At 42.6% G+C, this 17074-nt stretch overlaps 1 protein-coding gene across 4 annotated transcripts in view; it reads right to left on the bottom strand.

Annotated features, from left to right (window-relative positions):
• MCC (MCC regulator of WNT signaling pathway) overlaps positions 1–17074 on the bottom strand; it is a 198068-nt gene that overhangs the window by 92700 nt on the left and 88294 nt on the right. The window lies entirely within an intron of this gene.

Raw genomic sequence — 17074 nt, 5'->3', positions numbered from 1 at the left:
CATCGTTCTGCCCGGACGCTGAGGTCCAGCGCCGAGGGCCTTCTGGCGGTTCCCTCATTACGAGAAGCAAAGCTACAGGGAACCAGGCAGAGGGCCTTCTCGGCAGTGGCACCCGCCTTGTGGAATGCCCTCCCATCAGATGTCAAAGCGATAAATAACTACCTGACATTCAGAAGACATCTTAAGGCAGCCCTGTTCAGGGAAGTTTTTAATCTGTGATATTTTAGTGTATTTCTGGTTTTTATGGAAGCCGCCCAGAGTGGCTGGGGAAACCCAGCCAGATGGGCGGGGCACAAATAATAAATTATTATTATTATTATTATTATCATCCTTTGTCGTACCTTCTCCTTGTGCCCTCCATCTTTCCCAACAAAATGGTCTTTTCCAGGGAGTCTTCTCTTCTCATGAGGTGGCCAAAGTATTGGAGCCTCAGCTTCAGGATCTGTCCTTCCAGTGAGCGCTCAGGGCTGATTTCCTTCGGAATGGATAGATTTGATCTTCTTGCAGTTCATGGGACTCTCAAGAGTCTCCTCCAGCACCATAATTCAAAAGCATAAATTCTTCGGCGATCAGCCTTCTTTATGGTCCAGCTCTCACTTCCATACATCACTATGTTAGGTCTGCTAATTTCAATGCGTTCACACTTAGTTGAAAACCACCCAAAGGAATTGCAGGGAATGAGATTCAGCATGGCATGAGTAGCACCTGTTTGTACAACAGAGTTTCACCTTACTTTCCTCCAGTGCTATTTTTCTAGAAAAAGAGGTGCCAGAACTCACCATGAACATCTCCCTCATTTTCTTAGAATGGTAGCCACCTGAGATGAGCTGGAACTGAGTTCTGGGGAGTTCCCTCCCCTGCATGCTTCCCCAAATCTCTCCAGAAGGATAGAAGACCCTCTGGAGTAATATTTTTGGGCATACATGGGGCTGGAGGAAAGAGAAGAGGAGAAATGGAAATCCTGTTGTACAAGAGATTGCACAAACTTGTGGACATCACTGGATGTGCAAGCTTGTGAACCTCACGAACATGGGCTGCTTGCTTAAATGCTATTCAAAATGCACACCAACCAGTGGTTTCAATCCTGCACGGGAAAGAGCACCTAAGTGGAGAAATGATGGACAGGGAAAGAGTTAAACACCCCCCCCCCTTCACAATTCTGGTTGAAACCTACGGCACCTTAAGGTTTTTAGATGTACATTCAAATATTTTGTACATCCAAAAGCACTTTGTGTGAAAAGGCCCTCAGGCACACTGTCTGAATTAAGAACATTGTTTAGGTTGTTTCTCATGCAGTATACATTTAGGACAAGAAATAAAACCTTATGCTTTCAGCCCTACGCTGTTAAAAATCATTACCACACAATAGCAGAAAAGTGGAGATGGCCATTCATTTTAGAAACTGATGTGTTTACGTTACCACTATTATCCCCATAAAAAGCAATTCATTTGCGTCTACGTATTAACTCTTGTAGGGCAAAACTATAAACAAAACGGTGGAGAACAAAGGATACAATGTTTTATAAAGATGCTCTTCAATTATCTAGCAGAGACAAAAGGCTAAACGAGATAAGGTTGCAAACCCCCATGAGGGCCCTGGCAAATAAACGGTTCTTTGCTCAGAAATTAGATGAAGTTTGGAAAAGTGCCAACAGGTATATATATAACTTGGGGGAGGGGGGAACCATATGAACTTCAGAGAAGCGGAAAGGACAAAACCACTCATTTAAGGTGATGTAGAAGCACACAAGGTCACCTTGTTATTCCAAGTGACCTGTGCGTGGTGTAACAGGAGGGTTGGTTAGCTGGAGCACAGGTGGCGTAAAACTGTCTGAACCTGACCAAACATGGCTGAGGCTGCACCAATGTCCCTACCACATGGCGGTGGTACTTTTGTAAACGCTGTCCTGCAACTCAAGCCCCAAATACAGTGGTGCCCCGCAAGACGAACGCCTCGCAAGACGGAAAACCCGCTAGACAAAAGGGTTTTCCGTTTTGGAGGCGCTTCGCAAAACGAATTTCCCTATGGGCTTGCTTCGCAAGACGAAAATGTCTTGCGAGTTCCTGCGGGTTCCCCCCCCCCTTTTCCCCCTTTTCCTAAGCCCTAAGCCGCTTATCAGCTGATCCGCTAAAAGCCGCTAAACCGCTAATAGCGCTAATCCGCTAAGCTGTCAATGGGCTTGCTTCGCAAGACGAAAAAACCGCTATATGAAGAGCCTCACAGAACAGATTAATTTCGTCTTGCGAGGCACCACTGTATCTGAAAGACAACCTTCTTCCCTACACACCGTCATGAGTGCCGAGATCAGCAGAGGGGACCTCTTGGTCGTTCCTCCAACTTCAAGAGACTCAGGGTTGTGGTTCAGAAGAGGGCATTCTCTGTGGGAGCCCCAAAACTGTGAAGTTCCTTCCCCACAAAGGTATGTGTGGGACCTTTATAATACAGCTTCCGGAGAATGCTGAAGAGACATTTCTATACCCTTTTAACATTTAAGGTGTTAAAACATTTAAGGTGTTTAACATTTAAGGTGTTAAGCTTTTAACATTTGAGGTGCATATTTTTCAGACTTGCCTTATTTTTGTGGTTGTAAGTTTTTAAACTGTTTTTAATATTGTATTTTAATGTTGTAACCCACCCTGGGACCTTAGGGTGAAGGTGGGAAATTCATCACCATCATCATCACTCCCCCATACAATGGTACCTCAAGTTACATACGCTTCAGGTTACAGACTCCGCTAACCCAGAAATAGTGCTTCAGGTTAAGAACTTTGCTTCAGGATGAGAGAACAGAAATCGTGCTCCGGCGGCGCGGCGGCAGCAGGAGGCCCCGTTAGCTAAAGTGGTGCTTCAGGTTAAGAACAGTTTCAGGTTAAGAACGGACCTTCGGAACGAATTAAGTACTTAACCTGAGGTACCACTGTATATGTATATACTCAGCATTCTATGGAATTCATTTAGGCCCTGCATACAATTTTTGTTTGGGGCAGATATTAGTCTTAGTAATTTCTTTCCTCGTGAACAGCTTTGGACACACTCACTGAGCCGTGCCAAAGGGAAATAGATTTTCAGGGCTTCCCTCCTCCCCTCTGGTGTTAAGGACAATCTTCTCCCTCCTTTTTACCTTTCAGCCTAAGCATTCAACATGCGAAGAGACACACTCTCAGAGGAACAACAATGTACACATAAGTCTGGAACTGCTCTATTAAAAACAAACATTTGTGAATTAATAGGGAAAGCTGTTGTTTTAATTGTCAGGATCCCTTAACTGCCACCGAATCTTAAATCTGAAAGGCTTCAGAGTTAGGAAAGGCTTCAGAGTGAATCTGTTTGAAGCGGGTGCAAAGGAAAAGTTGTCAGCCCCCTTTAACCTCAGCCAAAAAGAAAAGGGTTATTTACACCTGGTTCCTTCTCTTTTCTAGGTCTTGCTTCTTTACCTGATGACAGAGCACCACAATTTTTCTGCCTTTATAGACACATGTATGTCTCTCTTGCCTTGCTCATGAGTCGATTCAATCTGCAGAGGTGCCAAACGGGTGTTCTGGGCCCAGTGAATTGGGGTCTCAGCACCACCTGCAAAAAAAGGCATGAAGTTGCATAAAATCTGCATATGCTTCAAACCATATGCAACTTTATGCATATATGCTTTCTTTCTTTGCAGAAGGGGCAGAGGATCCCAAAATAATTTGGTGGCAGACAGACAATGTCAATGAAATTTCTCTCAATTTTATTTCTAGAAAATGCTTAACTTGTTGGATTTCTGCCTGTCTAACAGCTGTTAAGTGCACAGGAACGCTGTTCTCCCCCACCATAAACCCTGCAAAAAAAATTCCTTCCAGTAGCACCTTAAAGACCAACTAAGTCAGTTCTAGGTATGAGCTTCCTTTATTGCACAGCCCTAATCTTCTACTTTAAGGCATTCCTATCCGCAGGCCTCCTTTATGTGGAACTCTGAACACAAGGCAGAACTTTGAGCTCAGCCAGAGGAGCAATAAAGAGCAGCATTTTGCAGGTTGGACAACCCAGCAGAAATGATTTAGCTTGGTGTTCACTGACATAAATATAAGTTATGGGCAAAACTAATAGGTAAATGTTAGACTAGATGACAGGAAAGCTTCTGATTTATTAAATAGCAAAAGGCTTTTCCACAAGAGGTAAGGGTTTTTTGATAGTTGAACAAAGCAGCACCTACGTGCAACAGGAAACAAATCCTGCGGTTAAAGGGAAATGAACAAGAACATATAATGGTTTTTCAATGCAGCACATCACTGGGTTCAACTTAATGCAGCATGCTGTTTTTAGTTTTGGTCTGCTGCTTTTAGTTACTGATTATTGTCTCTTTCTAGTTGTTGACTTCTTATGATTTACTTGTATATTGTTCTGAAATCAATGTTACTACAAAAAGCTGAACACAAACGAAGTAAAACCGGCTGCTGCGCTAAGCCGCATGTCAGCTGTGGGAAGGCTAAGCAGCCTCAACAAAGCCCTGCTGTGCCTGCAGCTCATGAAGAGACCCTCTCCTCAGTCCTTAGGAGGATGTCCTCTTTGGGCTCTGGGGAGGGTCTCCTCATGAGTCATGGACTTTCCAGCTCTCTCCCACCACTTCCGGGCTCACGGTGCTGCATGTGTGTGCAGTCGTGTTCAAGTAGATCGCATGCAAGTGGGGAGTTGCCTGTATGCATAATATGGTTGCATGCCTGTTAGTTTGGAAGTGAAAAGGGACCAACCATAAAATATGCGGTTTGTACATACCTAAAGGGATTCGTTAGGTAGAGCTAATTCCATCCAAGCCATGCCCCTTCACCCTTCCAGTGATGAGGGCATGGACAGGACTCTCTTCCTGATACCACAACACTAACACAGTGCTGGTCAAATATATTTTGCTGTCTATAGCATGCCCCAAATGCTCTGCTCCACCTGCAAAGGTTAACAGTTTTGGGTTTTTTTAAACTAGTTTCTGCCCATCTATACCACCTACCATGGTGCCACCTGAATCAGGTCATTCACCCTGCCGCATGGCAGGAATGGTTCTGCTAATACCATATTTTCACCAAAAATATAGTAATGAACTCAGCAAAAGGAAGAGAAAGGAGGCATACAAGATTAAAAAAAAAGACTTGTCCTGACTGCCAAAAGCTGAACAAATTAGCTGACTGCAACTGTGATATTAAGTATGGTGTCTCATTAAGTTTTGTAAAGATGCCTGCAATTCAACAAACAGCAGCTACAATAAGCTAGCTAAAAGGAAGATTAAAATGAAGGTGCTTGCCTTTAAGAGGCAATTTGGATTTTCTGGCTGCCAGTTGGCCATTCTCCAAACGAGATCTCCACTGCTAGCCTGTGCAATTCAATGGTCTTCAAGGAGCAGCTTGGAAAATCATCAAATTAAGCCATTCTCCATTCTCCTACAGCCTAGGTACAAATGACTTAAGTGTAATTGCACAAGAGACCACATGTGCTGTGTGGCCTTTTAGAACTCATCTGGAATTAGTTTTGCTTTTTTTTCCAAAGGGCCTTTCCAACCGGAGTGGAAACTGACAGAAAGACCACAGCTCCAAAATTCATTTCAGCTTAAGATGAAGCCTCTGACTCAAGACAAATATGAGACAATGAAGGGGAGGGTTGGGGCAGTGGAATGGGAGACATTCAGCCAAACTATACAGGACACGATCTTTAAGAAGAAAAATAGCAGCTCTGTGAGAAAGCATGCAGATTCTAAGGTGCATGCACCCATATACAGGCTCAGTAAATTGTATTGGAGATATACTGTTTACAAAAAGTTCTAACAATTGACAATATTTTCTAGAGCCTTAGAGAGTAGTCCAGACTTCCTGAACGTAGTAGCATCCATGTTTACGACTTTGTGACATCATCCCTCAATAAAGATTAAAGGTAAAGGTAAAGGGACCCCTGACCATTAGGTCCAGTCGCGGATGACTCTGGGGTTGCGGCGTTCATCTCACTTTATTGGCTGAGGGAGCTGGCGTACAGCTTCCGGGTCATGTGGCCAGCATGACTAAGCCACTTCTGGCGAACCAGAGCAGCGCACGGAAACACTGTTTACCTTCCCACTGGAGAGGTACCTATTTATCTACTTGCACTTTGACGTGCTTTCGAACTGCTAGGTTGGCAGGAGCATTGACCAAGCAACGGGAGCTCACCCCGTTGTGGGGATTCGAACCACTGCCCTTCTGATCAGCAAGCCCTCGGCTCTGTGGTTTAACCCACAGCACCACCCCGTCCCTTCAATAAAGATTAGAGTGAGGTAAAAGGAATGGATTTTTGGTTGCTTAGACTTTCCCTGTCACAACACTCAAGAAGTTTGTTTCTTGAAAACCAGCAGCAAGGTATGGCAATTGTGTGAAAGGGGGAACCTGTGACCACTTACCCTTCACTGTGACAGGAGCCAGAGTGAACAGAAAGGCTGCTTACCTTCCTGCTGCAGCAATACCTATTTATCTACTCACAACTGCTTTCGAACTGCTAGGTTGGCAGGAGCTGGGACAGAGCAACGGGAGCTCACCCCATTGTAGGGATTTGAACTGCCAACCTTATGATTGGCAAGCCCAAGAGGCTCAGTGGTTTAGACTACAGCGCCACCCACGTCCCCAGCAGAAGGGAAACTGAAAACTAGACGTGGGAGAATGGAATGAAGTATTGTGGGGAAGGTTGTTGGACCGAAGCATTCCACAACATTTGGTTGTTGGTCCCAAGTATAAACGAAGTGTAGTGTGAAAGAGAAAGAGAAAGGGCGGTTGCAAAAAAGGACTTGCCTTCTGCTTCCTCACTCACCAAGATGGCCTAATTACTACAGTGGAATATGCAACGTCTGCAGTGAAAAAAGCTATTTTGACACGGTAAAGATAAGTATGCTGCTGAACAAATTGGACCACGCGGGTCAGTTCATACTACTGTCATATAGTATTAAAGAATGACAGTGAAACTAGGATGAAGGTCTCAGAATGAATTGCATACTCTGACTAGGAACATAGGACTTGCCATAACTAATCCAAAGGGTGGTCCATCAAGTATGTTGTTCTGCCTCAAACTGAGACAAATAGGTGATACAGAAGCACAAACACAAAGCCAGAGAGCACATAACAAATTCAGTCCCCTATTCTAAGACTGCAACAAATGCAGTCTCCTTTTTTTGAGAAATGATGCATACATTTCACACTTATCTACACATAGGCAGCCTTTTTTTTAGAAGCATACATCTTCTTTGTAACAGTTGGAACTTATTGATGTTTTCCTGTTGTAAATATAGAGATCAGGCAGGTGATAAAGCAAGCATCTGTTTTCTTACACATGAATTATCCCCTCATAGGGCAAATGAAAAGTGGAAATCTGAAGGACGTTATTTGAGTCAGGATTTAGCTGTAAAATGTCTGAGGTCAGTAGCAGAACCATAACTTAGCAAGCTCAAGCTTGGGGGAATTTAAACAAGAATATTCATGAAGAAAAGGGGCTTGGATCCTGCCGTTCCCCCTTCCTCAGTGAAGTCCTCTGTGCAACCCACAAAGACACTTGAGTGTTGAGAACCAGCCAAGAGGGAGGCTGCAACAGGAGGGAGAAATTAGTGGAAATAAAAGGAGCACTTTGTGAATGTGCCTTTCTGCTCATGCTTAGTACTGAAGGATCCAACGCAGAAGATATCGCTATCAAAACCAAATAATTGCAGCTATCTATGACAAATGAATTGGGATTAGAGAGCAGCACTACCAGATCAGAGAACACAATGACACATAGAATGTTGATATATGATTCAATTTGTTTATGTTTATCGCTTCTTAAAATATATAGTTTTATTTGCTGATAATTTAATTCTCTTTTAAAACTACTTAGAGGTTTTGCTCTCTTTTTTTAAACAATCAAGCATTGAATAAATTTTATGAATGATATATTCCAGAAGTCTGGTCCAGTTCTAAAAGCAATTTAGTGACCGTAAGACTTTAAACAGGAACACTTATAGAAAGAAGAAGAAAATCCCTGGAAATGTGAATCACAGTATAGTAAGCCCGCAACTTAAGTGAATGCTTGGTTCCTGGGTACTGTTACAGAATACTTTGCTTGCAAAAACAGCCATATTCACCACATAAAAAGGCATGGTTGTGGTTACTGAAATTTGACTTATAGACATGCCTTGATTTGTAGAACTAAAAAGTTTTATGAAGTGGTCTATCAAGACCCCACTTCTCCAATGGCTCACAGGGATGATATTTTGAGAACTGGGCTTTGGTGGGCTTTGGAACAAAACATATCCGCTATTGCGCTTAAGGAACAATGTGACCTAGATGTATTTCATGATCAACAGCTGAGTCAGACATATTTGTACTGCTTATTAGTGTGCATACATTAGTCTTGTTAATAGTTTTTATTATTTTTATTATGCATTTTGTGCTTCATATATTGTAACTTTGTGTTGTGAATCACCCTGAGATGGGATGGTATACAAATTTAATAAATAATAAAAAATAATATTTCAAGAATTCTACTTGGTAGTTCTTTTTGACCGTGTAAGCTACTCATTAAACCACATCACTTAAAATTTCTTGGGATGCATTGTTTCATTCAGATTTATAGTCCAAGGGTTCAGGTACAAGGTAAGTGAACATTTATCCAAAGTTTACTCAAAAACAGGAAATCGAGAAGCTAATTCATCATAAAGGAATAGAACAACCCGTAATTTAAATCCAAGAGGAAAACATTTCCCTGATGACCCCAAAATAATACTCCTCTACATAGGCTGGAATTAACACAGCACAATTATATTTGCCTGGAACTTGAGAAAAGGTCTCCCTGTCAACAAAGTCTGTTAGGAATTGCTAGCCAAAATATAAGTCGGAGAACATATGGGACAATATGAGGCTCTCTCTTTGCCCACTGTCCTAAATACTGTGTATTCTGAGTACCAGCCAGCAGGCATGACCAGAGTTTCTGTGTTTCTCTAAAGCACACAGTTTCTTTCAGAACCTCCAACTGGAAAAACAACAAGTAGAGTCAAGTTTTCATTGAAACAAACCAGTTTTTCTTTCACCCTTCACCTCTCTGAACTTTTCTTCAGTTTTCTGCTAAGAAGATCCACAAACGTTTATACGCAACACACTGAGAAACAAAACCAACAGTTGTGATGAATTTTCAACTTGGCCGCCGTCCCATTACCGAACAGCAGGAATTAGCCAGAGAGAGAGAGAGACAGACAGATGAAAAGCTTAAGTCAAAAGATTATATTGCTAGTTGAGTTGACACAAAATGCACACGTACCACATTAATTATAAGGACCAGATGAATTACGAGGAGAATGTGCACCATTACTTCTTCTATGTAACATTCACAAAAAAAGTTCATGATCTGTTTTAAGTCATGGTTTTGGAGAATCCAAAAGGGAACAGCCACATAGCATGTATAAACCCTTCCCATATGTGAATAGTGTGCAGTCTGATGCCTGAACTAAAAATGTGATATACAGGCAACCTCTGATTTGCGTGGGGGTTGGGTGCCTGGCCCCCATTCACGCTGGCAGAGTGTGTATAAGCCTGCCCCACCCTCTTACAGCCCCATTCTGTTCTGTCCCCATTCTGCCCTCTTCTGGGTCCAAAATGACACGTGTATCGGTGGTCACACATCAACTGAACACGCTGAAAATGGCCTGCTTCTGAAGGCTGTACAGAATCAAAACAGCAAGGGCCAGAAGCAGACTGGAATAGGTCTATAAAATCAGTATCATCCAGAAGTGCCTAAACTATGTTAAAATTCTTGATTAGGAAGAATAAGACAAATGGGTTTTTTCCTCCAAAGTCTTGCTTAATCATGTCAAAAGCTTGACTCCTGTCCTGCATGCACAAATACAAGTAAATCCATTTTTATTCATTCACTTAAAAGCACTTAAAAGTTAGCTGATCTCTGGTTTAAAAATTGTTATATTGTTTTCAGTGTACGGTTTGAAAACCACTCTGGTTTTGTTTTTTTTAAAAAAATGAATAGCAGTATGGAAGTATTTTTATTAATAAAAATAAAATAAATAATATTCAAAGAAAATCTCTAAGTGGTTTAAAGGATAGAACTTTCAATGAATGACAAGATCTAATTTGGTATTTATGGAACTTTTCTCTCTCCCAGATTTATTTGTGACCAGTCCAGTCACGTAGCTCTTTTGGTGCTGCATATTTTATAATGGCCAGTACATATATGGCCATACATGGCTTTGTTCCTAGATATGTGACTCTGCTAAGGCCAACAAAAGAAAAATATTTTTCATAATTCAGAATTCTGGTCATTTGCATTCCCCATGGTGATGCTGCCAGACATTCTAACCTGCTGTTCACATTTGATTGTGCTTCATTTGCAATTTCTACCTAATGTTGGAAAATGGAGCAGACTACTGATTATTGCCAAGAATTTTTGTTTGCTGTTTCACTTATAGTGATCCTCCTCTGCCCTTTTTCTTCAAAAGACGCCATGATAACTGAAAAACAAACCAGGCCTATGCTTAGAGACGTAGTTCTATTCCAGCTCTTTTATTGACAGCACCCCAAAAAATAAAGCAGACATTTTTTTCAACAGCAGATCAGCCACCACTACAGTGGAACCTCACGTTACATACCGCCCTTCTTGCGAACGCTGCAGGTTACAAGCTCTGCTAACCTGGAAGTGGATCCTCCCAGTTGCAAACTTTGCCCCAGGACGCAAGCGGAAGTAGCGCGACAGACGTCATTAGTGAAAGCACGCCTCGGGTTATGAACAGTTTTGGCTTAAGAACGGACCTCCAGAACGAATTAAGTTTGTAACCGGAGGTACCACTGTACTTTTGAAACATGAATCTAATCATCAAAACACACCTCTCTGCTTGTAAGGAAAATGCTCTTACCTCAGTTAAATGCTTACTCTCCCAGGGGTGAACACAAGACGTCTATGCTCAACAAACCTTACATTTGTTTGAGCATCAAAAGAACACCAGGTGTTCGGTTCTCCTTCACGGACTTAGCTTCTACAATGCCTTTTAATCAACTAAGTGCAACTCTGTTTGAGCTTTCCTTTCACCCTCCAGCTCATCATAAATGGCTCTTGCTACTCTCAATCAGAGAGATGCTGATGTGATTGTACCTTCACCATCAAGATTAATCACATATCAATAAGAGCTTTCAGCAGCCTCCAGAACTAAAGATTATTCTGAATCTTAATGCTGCCTTAGATAACCTTCACAGAAGACTGTAGAACATCTACTTGGCATGCTAAATTTCCAGAAAAAGCAGTGCAGGAAATATCACCTGAAGTAGCCAGGGAGCTCCATAATGACAGAGGGTAACAATGATAAATTAATTTACTACCTCCCCTTCACTTCAGTGATTTCTTGGCCATATGACAAAAGCCCATTCACTGCTCAGAAAAGCTCCGCCAGACAGCTGCTTGCAGATATAGTGGTGGTGCAGAAGTAAGGTTTCTTTGCCGTCGCCACACCATAACCAAGATTACCTCTGGCATCTTGGTTAGGGAGGTTGCGACACAGCAGGGGCTAGAGTACACTAGCAACATCCCCATTCTGTCTCTGACCCAACACCACAAACAACGCCTCAAACCCAGACAAATGGGCTCCTGGTAAGGGAGATGGAATTGTTATGGATGATTTCAACTCTGACTCTCATCTAATAAGGGCAGCCTGATCCATACATGATTACTCACAACCAAGTCTCACAGAGTTTGAAAGGATGCGCTTGCAAACATTCATAGGGCTGCAGAGTCAGCTTGTTGGCTACCTTAAACATCACAGTGAAAAGGTGGATATACACTGCATAAATAAAATATAAAGGTAAAGGGACCCCTGACCATTAGGTCCAGTCATGGCTGACTCTGGGGTTGCAGCGCTCATCTCGCTTTATAAGCCGAGGGAGCCGGCGTACAGATTCCGGGTCATGTGGCCAGCATGACTAAGCTGCTTCTGGTGAACCAGAGCAGTGCACGGAAAAGCCATGTACCTTCCCGCCGGAGTGGTACCTATTTATCTACTTGCACTTTGATGTGCTGTCGAACTGCTAGGTTGGCAGGAGCAGGGACCGAGCAACAGGAGCTCACCCCGTCGCAGGGATTCGAAGTACACTGGTTTATTTCCATAAGAGAGTGGAAAGCATTTTAAATGCATGGTCCTCCTAAGAAGATGGTATTTTAAGAAGAACTTGGCAGCATGGTTGTTTTGCATGCAACAGAAGCTCTCACCATATAACAGCTGTTGCAAGCAGGCACCAAAAAGGCTCGTTCTTTCTTTCAGCGTAATTTACACCCAAGACAAAAGCAGCAATCAATTTCCACGCAAGGTGAGATTTTTATTTTTATAATAAATGGGAATCCTAGACCGTTAACATGTAGAATCAAAATAGTTTCAACACACCAAACCCGACAGCATTATTAAAAGGAAACCTCTTCGTTACAGCCTTAACGTTTGCTGACATGCTGTAAAATGCATACTGCGGGCTCATTGCCCCATCATTCTTGGGGGTGAGATATAGAAATCCTGACCTCTTTCCACAGCTCATCCGTGCAAGTCCGCCTTGTTAGACTTAGCCATTGCTAAGGGCTACCTGAACATCAGTATTAAGCTGGGCTCCTTATTAACATGTAAACCTAGCTAGTGTTAACTGTGTCTGGTGCCAATTAATTCTCTGTTATCAGGGCTGTCAGGAAAGATCATGTGATCCATAGTTTTAATAAACCTGAAAACAGTAGCATCCTGCACATGAAAGCTGAATTTTGTGGAACATAGTCCATCTCAATTTTTATTTTGGATAAAAATTAAAGCTTCTGGCTATTATAGCTGTGCCAAAAGCCTCAAAAACGTCACCTATAACCAGCACTGACATTTGGGTATATTTGCTTCTGTTGCTCCTGCTGCTGCTAGCTTGATTAATTCCACCTGAGACAGATTCTCTCCCCAGCCACACACAAATGAAAAAAGCTGAATCTTTCTGAAGCCAAGAGGCAGAAAGACCTTGCTTTGAAATCACAACTGTATAACTTTCCTCCTTAGCTTAAATACTGGATGGCCTCAAGCTAACTACAAGATGCAGCTGACACCAGGTTTGGTCTCTAGTGTGCAGGTTAAAGAGACTTTCATCTACATCAATTCACTCACTCCTCTGGCTTGAATGCAGCCAAGGTAACGTCGAACCATGTGACTCTGTCCTGGTGCACTGCCATTCCATGTGATGATATACCGTATTTTTCACTCCATAAGACACACTTTTTTCTTCCTAAAAAGTAAGGGGAAATGTCTGTGCATCTTATGGAGCAAATGCGTGGTCGCTGGAGTGGAATTGCCCAGGGGCAAAAAGCAGATCATGCTTTTCTCTCTCTCTCTCTCTCTCTCTCTCTCTCTTTTTTTGAAAGAGGAAAGTGGGTGTTAAAACAAAGCCGCTGATTGTTTGCCATTGGGGAGAGAGATAAGGGAGGCTAGAGATAAAGGAGGCTGCCTGGGAGGGGGGAGGTAAAAGCACATGGATCCTCAGGATTTTTACATTTGGTCACCCCAAATTCACCATCAGATCACATAGCATGTCCATGGCTACAGCCTGCACCAAAAAAATCACGCACCCACTGTTTCCTGGGACTGCAATGGTGCAAAAACAGGTTACAATGCATGGATCCACATGGATCCTCAGGATTTTTGCATTGGGTCACCCCAAATTCACCATCAGATCACATGTCTGTGGCCACAGCATGAACCACAAAAATCATACATCCACTATTTCGTTCAGAATTTTTGTTTTTGTTTTCCTCCTCTAAAAACTAGGTGTGTCTTATTGTCAGGTGCAACCTGTGATATGCCCTTGAGCAATCAACAGCTTAGATATGGCCTAAAGCGGGGGGGGGGGGGAGAGAGAGAGAGAGAGAGACTACCAGTAAGAGTGGTTAATACATCAGAGAATGTGTCTTATTCCAAAATACATTCTCCATTTCAATTCCTACATCTTATATAGGGAAATGGTAACCATGCCAATGATGCATTTCCTTTTAACAACTATAATATCCTAAAAGTATATTCTTGTGACTGTATTAGCCAATGTCCATTAAGGAACTTGGGTCTGAAACCTCAGAAGAAGCAATAATGGCCGTGATCTCAGTGAGACTGCCAATTTTATCAAAGCATGCTAACAATGCCAACTGACCTACTTACTTTCCTTGGACGAGCTAAGCCACCTGTCTGCCCGGCACAAAATCCTGGTCGGATCACATCAGCCAGAGGGTTATACACAAAGCATTTGCATATTTTCTCCACCTCTCCATGCCCATTACACAACACAAAAATTCTTTTCTCTCAGATACTGAATGAACATATTTAAAACGCTTGTTAAAAACATCTCTCTGCTTCGCCCTCTCACCAACATTCAGCCATCAAAAAATGCTACAGCAAAGTCTTTCGTAATTGTGAAATGTATTCTGAAGAATTCTAACAGGGCACCAAAGGGGAAAATGTTCCTGAACTTGTGCAGAATCACAAGGGAAAACAAAGAAGGACCTACACACGAAGCTCCCCCATGCATGTGCAGAGCACACTCCCTCCCAAGAAAAAAAAAAACTTACTGAAGGGTGAGAAGCTACGCTACAGGGAACCAGGCAGAGGGCCTTCTCGGTAGTGGCGCCCGCCCTGTGGAACGCCCCACCACCAGATGTCAAAGAGATAAACAACTACCTGACATTTAGAAGACATCTGAAGGCAGCCCTGTTCAGGGAAATTTTTAATGTGTGACATTTTAATGTCTTTGTTGAAAGCCTCCCAGAGTGGCTGGGGAAACCCAGCCAGATGGGCAGGGTACAAATAATAAATTACTATTACTATAGCAAATGCATCAAGCCTGTGGGATAGCTCAGCAGGTAGACTCTTATTCTTAGGGTTGCATGTTTGAGACCCAAACTGGCCAAAAGGTTTCCTGCACTACAGGGGGCTGGACTAGATGACCGTTGGGGTCACTTTCCAACTCTACAATTCTATGATCTTCCAAGAGCCTCATTTAGTGAGTTAACAGGAAAGGACTACAAAGTCATATATACACAAGCACTGTTTGGGTGTTTGCACTTTGATTACTTTTTTGACAAAGTAATCTATCTCCCTCTCTCTCACACCCACCCACATATATATAATTTTATTTAATCCATTAAATTAAAAATGACAGTGCTCCTTCAAAAATGGCCTAACTCCTGCTCACCCCCTCTGGTTCTAACCCTGCAGTTTTCCATGGAAGTGGAAGTGCAGAACAGACAGGCCCCAGGCCGAACATGTGGCTGCATTCCATCTGAACCAAACCTTTGCAACTGAATATATATTTTTTAACTGACAACTAAACTCTTAAACTGGTTACTACTAACACCTGACCACGAAGCCTCTTTTGGCTATCTAAATAGATTTAACACCTTCTATTATTCCACACTACACTCACAGCTGCTGCTTCTTCTTTTCAAAATGTGTCCATGCTAGATTCCAGCACACCTAAGAGAATTTTTTTTTTTTTTAAAGGCAAAGAGAGATTGGACTCCCAGAAAAGAGGATTTACCCTCTTGAAAGATGGAACAATGTGCACTCATGGCAAAGGAGACCTTTAGAATTTATAACAAGAAAAATCTTTCTAACTATTCAAGCCTTCAGACATGATCATGTGCCCTTTATCTTATCACAACTCTAGGGTCAGGAAAGAAGAAAGCATATTATGTAGAAAGGTTTAAAGAGCTGTAGAATTTTATTTTAATGCGGGGGGGGGGGGAGGATCAATCATGAAGGTATGCTTCCACCCTACAAATGTAAATGCAGGCAGCTTTAGATGCCCAAAGTATTACTTCCAATCTTTTTTCATTCAACACAAATAACACAGCTCTGAGATACCACAGATGCTGTATCTAAGATTACAGTGGTACCTCCGGTTACGAACTTAATTCATTGCAAAGGTCCGTTCTTAACCTGAAACTGTTCTTAACCGGAGGTACCACTTTAGCTAATGGGGCCTCCCATTGCCGCTGTGCTGCCACCGCACAATTTCTGTTCTCATCCTGAAGCAAAGTTCTTAACCTGAGGTACTATTTCCGGTCTGTAACCTGAAGCGTCTGTAACCCGAGGTACCACTGTACAGTAATGCAAGGAAATGAACAGCATAAGGAAGCCAATCTGCAAAAACCTCCTTCCTATCATGTAAAAATTTGGAAGGCTTGGTATCTCTCTCTCTCTGCCTTACTTAAAGAATTTACTGGTGTCAACAAGGGGTGTTCCCTAGGGGTTGGCTCGGTTTGCTCCCACCAAGGGCACAGGCTGGGGGGGGGGCACAAAAACCATACCTCTCCACTCTGGCTAGGTGTATCTAGGATCCTCCTGCAAGGAAGGCTGTACTGAAACACAGTAATCGGATGCAAAGTAGCTTCATGAGTTTTCATCTGAACAATTATACTTACTATTCAGTAAAACAATGCAATCCTAACCATAATCACATGGAACCATGCAGAGAAACCTATCCATTATTTTATATAACTTAACTGTATTTGCCATAAGACTACATCCCTTTGCAAACGTTTTGGCAGCTCGCTAACACACATTCCTTCCCAAATGCCATTAAAACAAAAACAGAGCATCCCGAGGGATTCTCAACGGAAGCCCAACTCATCAGAGAGTTTTATTCAAGCCTGACAGAGAATTTCTTTCAAGTAAGTGTACTTGGGATCACAGCCAAACTGAGGAAGAATTCTAAGGGACTTAATTGACTTCTGTGTGGAGGGTATGCAGATCAGATGGGCCTGCATGAAACTACAGTGGTACCTCCGGTTACAAACTTAATTCCTTCCGGAGGTTCGTTTGTAACCCGAAACCACTTGTAACATGAGGCACGGTTTCGCTAATGGCGCCTCCTGCTGCTGCCGCGCTGCCGGCGCGCGACTTCCGCTCGCATTCCGGGGCAAAGTTCGCAACAAGGGGCATCTGCTTCCGGGTTAGCAGAGCTCGTAACCCGCAGTGTTCGCAAGGAGAACGGTACATAACACGAGGTTCCGCTGTATTCAAATATAGGCACATGCAGTATATAACACCTGTAATTAGAAGAGCCAAAAATA

This window comes from Podarcis erhardii (genome assembly GCF_964252035.2).
Source record: "Podarcis erhardii genome assembly, chromosome: 11".
Lineage (NCBI taxonomy): Eukaryota > Metazoa > Chordata > Lepidosauria > Squamata > Lacertidae > Podarcis > Podarcis erhardii.
This window is presented reverse-complemented; position numbering and strand designations above follow the sequence as displayed.